The 10,780-nt window shown below is 40.3% G+C and overlaps 1 long non-coding RNA gene across 1 annotated transcript in view; it reads left to right on the forward strand.

Annotated features, from left to right (window-relative positions):
- The window catches only part of LOC148005977 (uncharacterized), a 47,214-nt gene extending 40,176 nt beyond the window's left edge, over positions 1 to 7,038 (forward strand). The window contains exon 4 of the long non-coding RNA XR_015621066.1: positions 5,774 to 7,038. This is a non-coding gene — a long non-coding RNA (uncharacterized LOC148005977). The remainder of the gene's footprint in view (positions 1 to 5,773) is intronic.
- The last annotated feature ends 3,742 nt before the right edge of the window (positions 7,039 to 10,780 follow it).

Raw genomic sequence — 10,780 nt, forward strand, 5'->3', positions numbered from 1 at the left:
ACCTTCATGGTAAATGGTTAGACCCCAGCCTGGCACTTTGGGTAGGTGGAACTGGGTTGTGACAGACTGGGACTGGGAAAGACCACCTGGGACCTCCAAGGAGCTCTTCTAAATTCTGACAGAGATACCTGTGTCCTCTCTAGCTATGAGACTCTTTTTTTTTTATTTCCTTTTTTTCTTTCTTCCCCCCCCAACCCCCGGAGCTGGGGACCGAACCCAGGGCCTTGCGCTTGCTAGGCAAGCGCTCTACCACTGAGCTAAATCCCCAACCCCCCCCTTTTTTTTATTTCCATTTGGAAAATTAATGTGTTTAATCAGCCTGCAGGAATATGGGCTGGAATCTGACCTCCAAAAGAAAAAACACAAAGATACAAAGGAGTTTCATCTACATCTATCAAGGGATGAATGGCCCTGGGTCAAAGAATAGGCCTAGAATGGGTGGGGATCTTTCACCCATCCTCCCATTAAAAAAAGAAAATTAAATAAATAAATATTTTCTTTCTTTCCTTTTTTTTTACCACTTGTAATCAACATTTATTTATCAAATGAATACATGAACATCTTGCAGTGAAAAAAAGGCCAGAACAGAAAACATCTATATATCATTGCACTGGTAAATTATTTGTGCAGGGAGAAATATGTTTCATTCAGTTACATTTTTACAATTTAAACAAAGCACTTAAAATTTGCTTTTTCAACATATTCTTCTTCCGTAAATTTTGAGGTTACAATTTCATTACATCACCCCCACTTCCCCTCCAGCTGCAGGTTATTTTTGCTTTAAAAACTGGGGAATATTAGAGATTAAAAAATTATTTTTTCCTCGTGCCTAGACTTAAGCAAAAAAAAGATCTTTGTGGCATAATTTGTAAATATATAGCGTGCTGAGGATGGAGGAGACAAGGAGAAAACCTGGGGCCAGACCTGCTCTTCCCAGAAAAGGAAGGCAAATGTCTCATGCTTAATCCGAGTGTCTTTTGGCGTTTGCCTGTTGGTTTTTCCTAAACAGTGAGTGCTGCTGGTGTGGTGGAGAGAATTTGGATTCTTTCTCTTTCCAGCTTGGCCCAATTATAAATATATCCATTTTTTTCTTTTATACGTTTTCGTTTTCTAGTTATTCTTGGATACACGGGAACTAAAGTGGCAGGCCAGAACCTGAGAGACACTCTGTGTGCTGCAAACCGCAAGCCCTTGGGAACGGATGTCCACCACAGTGCGCCCAAGGTCACGGGGCTGCTGAGTGGCAGCCTCACTCTGTCCTATCCCTCGACATTTCTTTCTTCCTTCTTCAAAGGGGGGTTGGGGCCTGTGCTGCTCCCCCATGTATTAGAAGCACATAACTTTCTCTTTTTTTTGTTTTCACGAAGGCTCACAGCTAAGTTCACTTGAGTCTTGGAGAAGACTGAAGGCTGTAACTCTTTTAATATTATTATTTGTTTGTTTGACAACTCTAGAATAATTTAGGCACTCAGAAATGAGCTAAGTGCACTTTGCATTAGGAGATAGACACCAGCTTACAGGGAAGCAAGGAAGAAACACTACAGTTTGTTTCCTAAATTTCTCCAAAGGCCCAAGTGTTCAGATTTAGTCTATGGCTTCCTGCTTTTGGAAAGTGACACAAACTTTAAAAGATGGGGCCCAGCAGGCAATCTCCTGGTTAGTGAGAGCGTCCTCATAGGTGGGGCCTCCGCATTCTTCCTCCTCTTTCCTACACTAGTCTTGGGGTGAGCAGTGCTGCTGTCACATGTTCCTGTCATCATCACCACCACCGCCGCAGCCATAGCCGCCGTCATCATTGTCATCATCATCATCATCATTTTGGTTTTTTGATACAGGGTTTCTCTGTGTAGCCCTTACTGTGCTGGAACTCACCTTGTAGACCAAGCTGACCTTTACAGATATCCTCAGCCTCTGCCTCTGCCTCCCAGAGTGCTGGGATTACAGGGGTGTGTCACCACACCCTGCCCACAAATTCTCAATGAAATACTTGCAAATACAGGAACACACTTAAGAAAATCATACTCTGCTGTAGTTGGATTCATTTCAGGGATGCGAAGATGCGTCATGTGCAAATCAAGAGATGCAATATGGGGGTTGGGGATTTAGCTCAGTGGTAGAGCGCTTGCCTAGGAAGCACAAGGCCCTGGGTTCGATCCCCAGCTCCGAAAAAAAGAACAAAAAAAGAACAACAAAAAAAAAAGAGATGCAATATGGCGAGTGGAGAGTCTAATGACAGGAATCACGTGATCATCTCACTGGATGGAGAAAAGGCCTTTGAAAAAGTTCAATGTTCCTGATAAAAGCCCTAAATAAAGTAGGAGTATAAGGAACACATTTCAACATAACAAAGGGGTACACACTACAAACCTGCTGCCAACGTTATTCCAAATGGAGACAGTCTAAGCAGTTCTCTAAAGCCAGGAACAAGAGAAGGGAGCCCCACCCTCTCTGCTCTTATACAATATAGTGATTGAAATCTTAGCAGTAAGACTAGAGAAAGAAATAAAGTGGATGCAAGGAGGAAAAGAAGTCAAATCTCCTATTTGCTGGTGGCACGATCTGATATTTAAAATATCCTAATGACTCCACTAGAAAAAATTAAAATCTTATTAACACTTTCATCAAACTAGAATAAAAAAATCAACATATTAAGATTAGTAGCTCTTCTGTATTATGCCAACAATAAACTTGCCAAGAACTAAATCAGGAAAAAAAATCACAATCGCTTTTTAAGAAAAGAGAGAAAAAAGAAAATAGTCAAACAAGAAGATAGAAAGCCTCTATAATGAAAAAGAAAAAATTTGAGGCAGATGTTAGAATATGCAAAGGCCTCTTGTGCTCATGGTTCACAGAATTAATTGTGTGGGAACATATATATACATAATATTAGAAGTAATATACAGACTTAACACAACCCTCTACTGACACACTGTACACACTGACACACTGAACATACTGATAAAATGCACACACTACACACACTGACTACTGCACAGAAACACACTGCACACTGACAAACTGAACATAATCAGCAAAAAAAACCCAAAAACCTAAAATGTATAGAGAGGCACAAAAATGTCCAAGCAATCATAAATAAAAGATTTTTTTTGTTGCTGGAATATCACAATACCTCTCTGGAACTGGAGTTCCCAGCACAGTAGCACAGACAGCATGGTCATCACGCGAAACAGAAACGTGGGCCAATGGAATAGAATAGGATAGGATCGGATCGGATCGGATCGGATCAATGGGATAGGATAGGATAGGATAGAGTAGAGGTTCCAGAAATAAGCCCATACAACTCCATCCACATAATTGCAAAGAAGCCAATCCCTTCAACAACAGTGCTAGAAAACTGTATAACCACGTGTGCAAGAATGAAACTTGATGCACATCTTTTATTTGGCATACACACACGCACATGTTTCAAGGTTTGGAGAGATGTCTCAGTGAGTAAAATCACTAGTCACACAAGCCTGATTAACTGAGTCCAATATATACCTGGAACACATAACATAACATAACATGCAGGATGCCAAGCAAAGTATTGGTGGGGCACACCTTTAATCCCAGCATTGGGAGTCAGAGACAGGAGGATCTCTGAGGTCCAGGCCAGCCTGTTCTACAGAGCAAGTTCCAGGACAGTCGGGGCTACACAGAGAAACCCTGTTTCAAAAAACCAAATAGACAGACAGACAACATCAACAAGAAGCAGGAAGCCACGGCATGCATCTGCAATCCCTGAACCTCTGAGGCAGGATGGGAAGCAGAGACGAGATAATCACCTGGAAGCTCGTGGGCCGGTTAGTCTGGAGTATGTCACCAGCAGCAGGAATAGGAAGAGAGACTGTGCCTCAACAAGGCGGGAGGTGAGACCTGATCTCCCCATCCACACTTTGACATGGATGTGACTACACACACACACACACACACACACACACACACACACACACACACACACACTGTAATTCAAAATGTGTCAAAGACCTCAATTTAGGCCTTAAACTGCTAGAGAAAAGCACAAGCAAAGCCCTTCATAACATACATGGGCAAGGACTTACTGAAAAGGTCTCCATTAACAGAAAATAATCCCAAGAATTGGCAAGTGAAATTGAGTGAAATTAAAAGGCGTCTGCACAGCAAACAAATGACTCAGTAGAATGAAGAGACAGCCTACAGAGACAACATTTGCCAGGTATATATGTGACATGACTATTATCTCCAAAGAACTCCAAAAAATTAAGTATGTATAAAGCAAATCATCCAATCAGTGAATAGACTTATTAAAATTGAATAGATAGCCCTCAAAGGAAGAAATTTAAACAGACAATAAATATTTGCAAAAGTGTTCAACATACTTAGCCATCAAGGGAAATACAAATTAAAATTGCCTTAAAACTTCATTTCACCCCAGTTAGAATGGCTATTATCAAGAAAATTAAAGACAGCAAATACTTGCCATGGTTTGCGGAAAGAGGAACCCCTCATAGGCTGCTAGAGCAGCCACTATGGAAATCAGTGTGAAGGTTCCTCAAAAATCTAAGAATCGGATGTCAGCAACAACAGTCATGGGCATATACACAAAGGACTGTAAGTCGGAATACTACAGAAAGACAAGTATCTCTGTTTACTGCTACTACTCTAAAAAACAGAGTTGGCCATCAAGAGACGGATATTTGAAGGAAGTGTAGAATGTATGCACAATAGAATTTATTCAGATACTAAAGAAGAATGAGATAGAAAAATGTATGGGACAGTGTGGGATAGTTCCGTGCAGTTAAACAGACCCGTGTTAAATGAAATAAGCCAGATTCAGAGAGACAAGGATCACGTGTTTTCTCTCATACATGGAACCTCAATTATGTGAATGCATATGAGACACAAAATAGAAAGGGGACTCTGCTGTATGTAGCTCTTGCTACCCGGCATTGTGTTCCCAATGGTCGCACTCTCTCACCTGCCCAAGAGTTATCACAGATTAGTGGATTGAAGAAATACACACGCACATGCACACACACTCGCACATGCACACACACACAACCACAACACGCGGACACCAGTTATTCTCAAAATGCCTTGGCTAACAATGACTAGGCACACTCAATTCTTCCCCTGCTCCCCAAAAGGCCACCCTCCAAAGCTTTTACATCTCTGGTGGCTCTGGAGAGAAGGGGGATGGGGGCAAAGGAAGAGGAACAAGAGAAGAAAATGGGATATATCTGCAATAATAGCAAAATGGGAGAGTGGGGGAGGGGTGAGGAAGGGGACCAACAAGAGGGAGAGAAGGAAAGGGTAGTGGTGAAACAAATAAAAGAAAAAGTGTTGGCCTATGCTTTAATCCCAGCACTTGGGAGGCAGAGGCAGGTGGATCTTTTTGAATTCAAGGCCAACCTGGTCTACAAAGTGAGTCCAGGAGAGCCTGGGCTGTTTACACAGAGAAACACTGTCTTTAAAAAAAAAAGTCACGGGGCTGGGGATTTAGCTCAGTGGTAGAGCGCTTACCTAGGAAGCGCAAGGCCCTGGGTTCGATCCCCAGCTCCGAAAAAAAGAACCAAAAAAAAAAAAAAAAAAAAGTCACAATGAAATCCATTTCCTGACTAACAAAAATTAAAAGTATAATTAAAATTATATTTTCTGAAAAAAGTAAACTATTAATTCTTTGGAATTTCATATAACGTATTTTGATCATATTACCTCTAGTTTTTCCCTCTAACTCCTTCCAGATTCATCTGGTCTCCCTACCCATCTCAAATTTTGTGTCTTGTTTTTTCAGCATCTGTTAATTGCCATCTGTGCTGCCCATAAACTTCTGCCTGTCAGGCCATCTTCTGGAGTGTGGTTGATCTGCCAGGAGCTCATACCCTCAAGAAAATTGACTCTACCTCCCTCAACAGCTATCAACTGCCCTGGGTTAATGGTGGGAGCTTATGATGCTAGAATATTGTGTGGCTTGACCTGTGTAGGCATCCACAGCTGCTCTGAGTTCATGAGTACAGCAGCCATATCATGATTTTCTTCTGGTCCTCCCCAACCTCTAATTCATGCAGTCTTTCCTCCCCTTCTTTCGTGGTGGCTCTGAGTCTTGGGAAAGGATATGATGTAGATGTCCCCACTTGAGGCTGAGCACTTCAGTGACACTATTCTCTGCACTTTGAGCAGCTGTGAGTTTCTGTTTTAACCACTCTTCACTATACAAAGGAACATCATTTGTGAAGATTGAGAGCTGAATTAACCTATGGATAGAGAGAGGTGATCTTAGAGAGTGTTTGATACTATGTCCATTTGGCAGAAGAATTGTGTCATCCCTGAGGCTACTGAGTTCCCCAACCATGGGTTCTTGTCCAGATTTGCAGTACTAGGCATGTGTTTCCTCTGTGGAGCAGGCATTAGATCTCATCAGAAAGCAGGTGGTTACCCCCAAAACAATCATGCCACTATTGCACTCCTGGGCTCCTTCCCATGCTAGTCATTATTGCAGCAAACTATCAACTTCAATGGAACTATAAATGTTACAACACTCGTATCGAATATTGAGACTTGCTTTATTGCCTAACATACAGTCTGTAGTGGAGAAGATCTGACAAGTCGACAAGATTGTGTTTTCTGCAGTTGTTGGATAAGAATGCTCTATAAATGTCTACTACAGCCATTTAGTTTGCAGTGTCAGTTACCTCCAACGGCTCCCGGCTAACTTTCCTGTCTGGATGAGCTTCATTATCCCGTGTAGAATTTTAAAGTCCCAGTTATCATATGTGCATCTATCTAGTTTTGATTTTTGACATGATATTTGTTTTATGTATTTGTTCTGGTATTGGTTTATAGTCTATATTCAATGCTGAATAGTGAATTCTTTTGCCATTATATAATGATCTCCTTTGTCTACTTTTTATAGTTTTCCACTTCATCTATTTGATACGATGTAATTATAATAGTTCCGATCACTTCGGTTTCCATTTGCAGTGAAATGTGGTTTTTTTTTCATTCTTCACTTTCACTTTATATGTGTACCTACTGGTGAAATTAGATTCTTACAAGCAGCATATTATTGGACTGTGGTTTTTTATTTTTCATTTTTATTTATGTTGTGTAGTTGTGTGTGTGTGTGTGTGTGTGTGTGTTGCTTGGGATCAAACCCAAGGGCTTATATGTGTCAAGCAAGTGCTCTATCACTGAACTATACCCCTAACTCCAGATGAATTTTAATTGTTCTTTTAAAAACATTAAATTGTTGTGTCGGGAAGATGGCTCAGTGGGTAAAGTGCATGAGTACTAAGCTCAAATCCCCAGAACCTACAGAGCTGGGTGTGGCACCATGCACTGGCAATCTCAGCAGAAAAGACGAGAACAGAAGACCCCGGACAGCAAGCTTGGTGTTCTTAGTAGCAAGCAGCAAAGCAATCCTGTCTCAGAAATAAACTGGAAAGCAGGGACTGACACCCAAGGTTGCCCTCTAAGTTCCACATGTGTTTATGGTAAGCATGTGCCCTCACTCACACACCTGCACAGTGCACACACAAGTAAGTTGTTGCTATTACAGGTAGTGTTGTATAATAGATGTGACCCCAGGATTGAATCATTTTTGTTGTATAATAGATGTGACCCCAGGATTGAATCATTTTATGAATGCACTTCTCTTAAAATCAGAAAGGAAATGCACAGTCATAATCATCAATTAATTATATTTTCTGTTATAAATAATATTTACTATAAATATTATCTCTAATGTTAAAAACAAGAAAAATAATGGGGGTTCAGTGGTAAAGAGCTGCTCTTTCAGAGGACCTGGGTTTGATTTCCAGTATCCTACAGTGGCTCACAATGGTTTGTAACTCCAGTTTGAAGGGACTGTCACCTTCTTCTAGCCTCTAGGGGCACCAGGCATACAAGTGCTACATAGTCATACATGCAAGCAGAACACCCGAACATATAAAACGTTTTTAAAAGAAACTGAAAGTCACACTCTGGTCTGCGGTAATAACTTTGAGTTTTGAGCCTTAACTTCTAGAGTTTGTTTGTTTAATATGTATGGATGTATGTCTATGTACCATGTGGGAACAGTGCCCATGAAGGGCAGAAAAGGGCATTGGATCCCCCTGGGACTAAAGTTAAAGACAGTTCTGAGCCACCATGTGGGTGACTAACCTGGTCCTCTGGAAAAGCAGCCCAGTGTTCTTAACCACGACCCCGTCTCTCCAGTCCCAAACTCCTAGGTATTTTTTAATGAATTCACAAAAAAAATTGGCCTTCAAATCTCATGTTTAATCAAGAGCACAGCCAAGTTTATCAACCTATCTTTACCATTAACTGCAGAACTCGTATTAATTTTAATCTTGTAGAGTTTATTTCAAGTGGAACACCAGACTACAAATAGAAGTCTTTCGAGATATGAACTTGGGGTGAGTAATATCTAATTTCTAAAGTCTAATTGTATGTTTTCACACCTATTAACACTGCATAATCAAGAGATGAATAGAAGAACTGTGACAGGAACGCAGAGGAAGTGGAGACGTCATACATTGCAAATGAGAAAACTTTTCTGTGAAAGGTGAACAGGTGTTCACTAGTGGTGTTTTTGGTTTATTGGAAAGCTGGTTGGTTGTTTTTGATTTCGAACAGGGTTGCGTGTTATGTTTATCAGACTGGTCTTGAACTCTTGGAATCCTTCTGCCTCAGCCTCTTCAGTGTTGGGACTAGAGGTCTGTACCACCATGTCTGAGGCATATTGGGTTTTTATTCAAGAGAATGAAAATTCCTGTCAATATGATAAGTTGCTCATGAATATTCGTGGCCTTAGATGCAACAGCCTAGAATAATTTTGCTAAGTAAATGAAGTCAGAAAATGTATATATTTCATTACTAATAATATCCAATTATAGAAGATAAAGCCCTTAGTAATCTTTTATTAAATAGATTGATGGCTACCTAAAAATGGAGGAGATAGCAGGCTGTTAAAAGGGTTACAATGGAAATTTTAAAGATGAGGCATATTAGTTGGAGTTTTCATGTTTATTCACATGTTAAGATTTACCAAATTGTACCATTCCAATATGCACATTCTATGTCAATTATACTCAAATCTTTTAAAGTAAAAAAGAAACTGCATGTTTTCTCCTTTATTTTAGATTTACTTTATTTATGTATATGTGCATCAGGGTGTGTGTATGTACGCATGCGTGTGGGCTTTGCCCATGGAGGTGGGAAAAGGGTGCTACCCCCTGGAGCTGGACTTGGAGGCAATTGTGAGCCTCCTGAGTTGGGTGCTGGGAACCACACTGAAGGGACAGGCAGTGCTTTTCCCCTCTGAGCTGTTTCTCCACCCTCTGTTTGTCTCTTTTTGAAACAGAGATGTGTTGAACTACTCAGTCTCCTCCAATTTTTATTCTTCTCCCTTGGCCATCTGGGTGCTGGGATCGCAGGGTCTTTGTTTCTTCAGTATTTAGTATTTTAGCAGCTTTCATACATCCTTTGTTTGATTTTATTTTCTTACTTACTTGCAGCTCTGCGGATCAACCCGCGGCATCTCGTCTGCTAAAAAAGTATTGCTACCACCAAGCAACACCCCAGCCCCATCTTAAATCTCAATTTTTAAACACAAATAAATTTATGTGTTCATAGAAATGATAGAATTGAAGTAACTAAAGTTCTATTTCTTCTTCATTATGCCTATTGTCATTATTTGTATCAAGTTTACTATTCAAATGTGGAAATATACAGTCCCATAGTCATTAGAGACAGAGGATTAGAATGTCTGTAATGAATGCAGACAATTCTGAACTATTATGAACTTACTCAAAACAAATGTGCAGCTTGGTATGATTGTGCTGGAGCCTGACTCAATTATTTCTATGAAGAATATATTATTTAAATAATAAAAGGGGGCTAATTGGAAGTTTATGTATATACCGTTACAGCTCATAGTGTGACTACGCAATTGCCTAGAGATCAGACCAACAAAGCATCTGGGGACATGCCTATTTTGTCCCTAGTATATTTTGTATATTTTAAAATTACTGGTAGATGGTCTTAATAGAAGAGGGCCCAGCAGCTGAGAACTCTGGCTTCTCCCTCAGAGCACCTGGATTCAGTTCTTAGCACCCACACAGTGGCTCACAACTGCTCCAGGGAACCTAATATCTTCTTCTGGCTTTTGTGGGTCTTCATGCATATGGTCTACATACATACATACATACATACATACATACATACATACATACACACACACACATACAAAATAGTCATATACATATAATAAAGATAAATCTTCTTTAAGGGCCAGGATCTACCTTTAGTCAGTTTTATTTATTCCTGTTTTGGTATTTCCTATATTTATATACTTACGATAGTTACTTCATTACTGCCTTCATTCAGAGCAGACAAAACCATGACAGGGAGCATGTGATGGGACCAGGAATCAGAGAGGAAAAAGAGGCAGTCATGGAGATGATATATTCTTCAAATGCACATGTGACTTGTTTTAGTGGTGCTCTTAAAAATTCTACCTTCCCTAGCCTAACTTTTCACCTAAATTGCAAGATTTCAAATCTATCCACTCTGCTTTTTGTTCCTAATTGTCACTGTAAGTCTGGCTAGATGAATTATGTGATAGCCATGCCAAGTCCTGAATGTTACGCTGCCTTGACATCTTCCTTACCAGGTAAGTAGTTCATCACCTTTAAGCTCAATATCTCACGAATTCTCAGAGTGTGAACAGATCATGGACACTTTCTTGACTAGAACGTAACATGATTGGAGTCCTCATTTCCAGTCAGCACCTCATTGC

The sequence above is a fragment of the Rattus norvegicus genome, chromosome 5 (assembly GCF_021556685.1).
Source record: "Rattus norvegicus strain SHRSP/BbbUtx chromosome 5, alternate assembly SHRSP_T2T, whole genome shotgun sequence".
Lineage (NCBI taxonomy): Eukaryota > Metazoa > Chordata > Mammalia > Rodentia > Muridae > Rattus > Rattus norvegicus.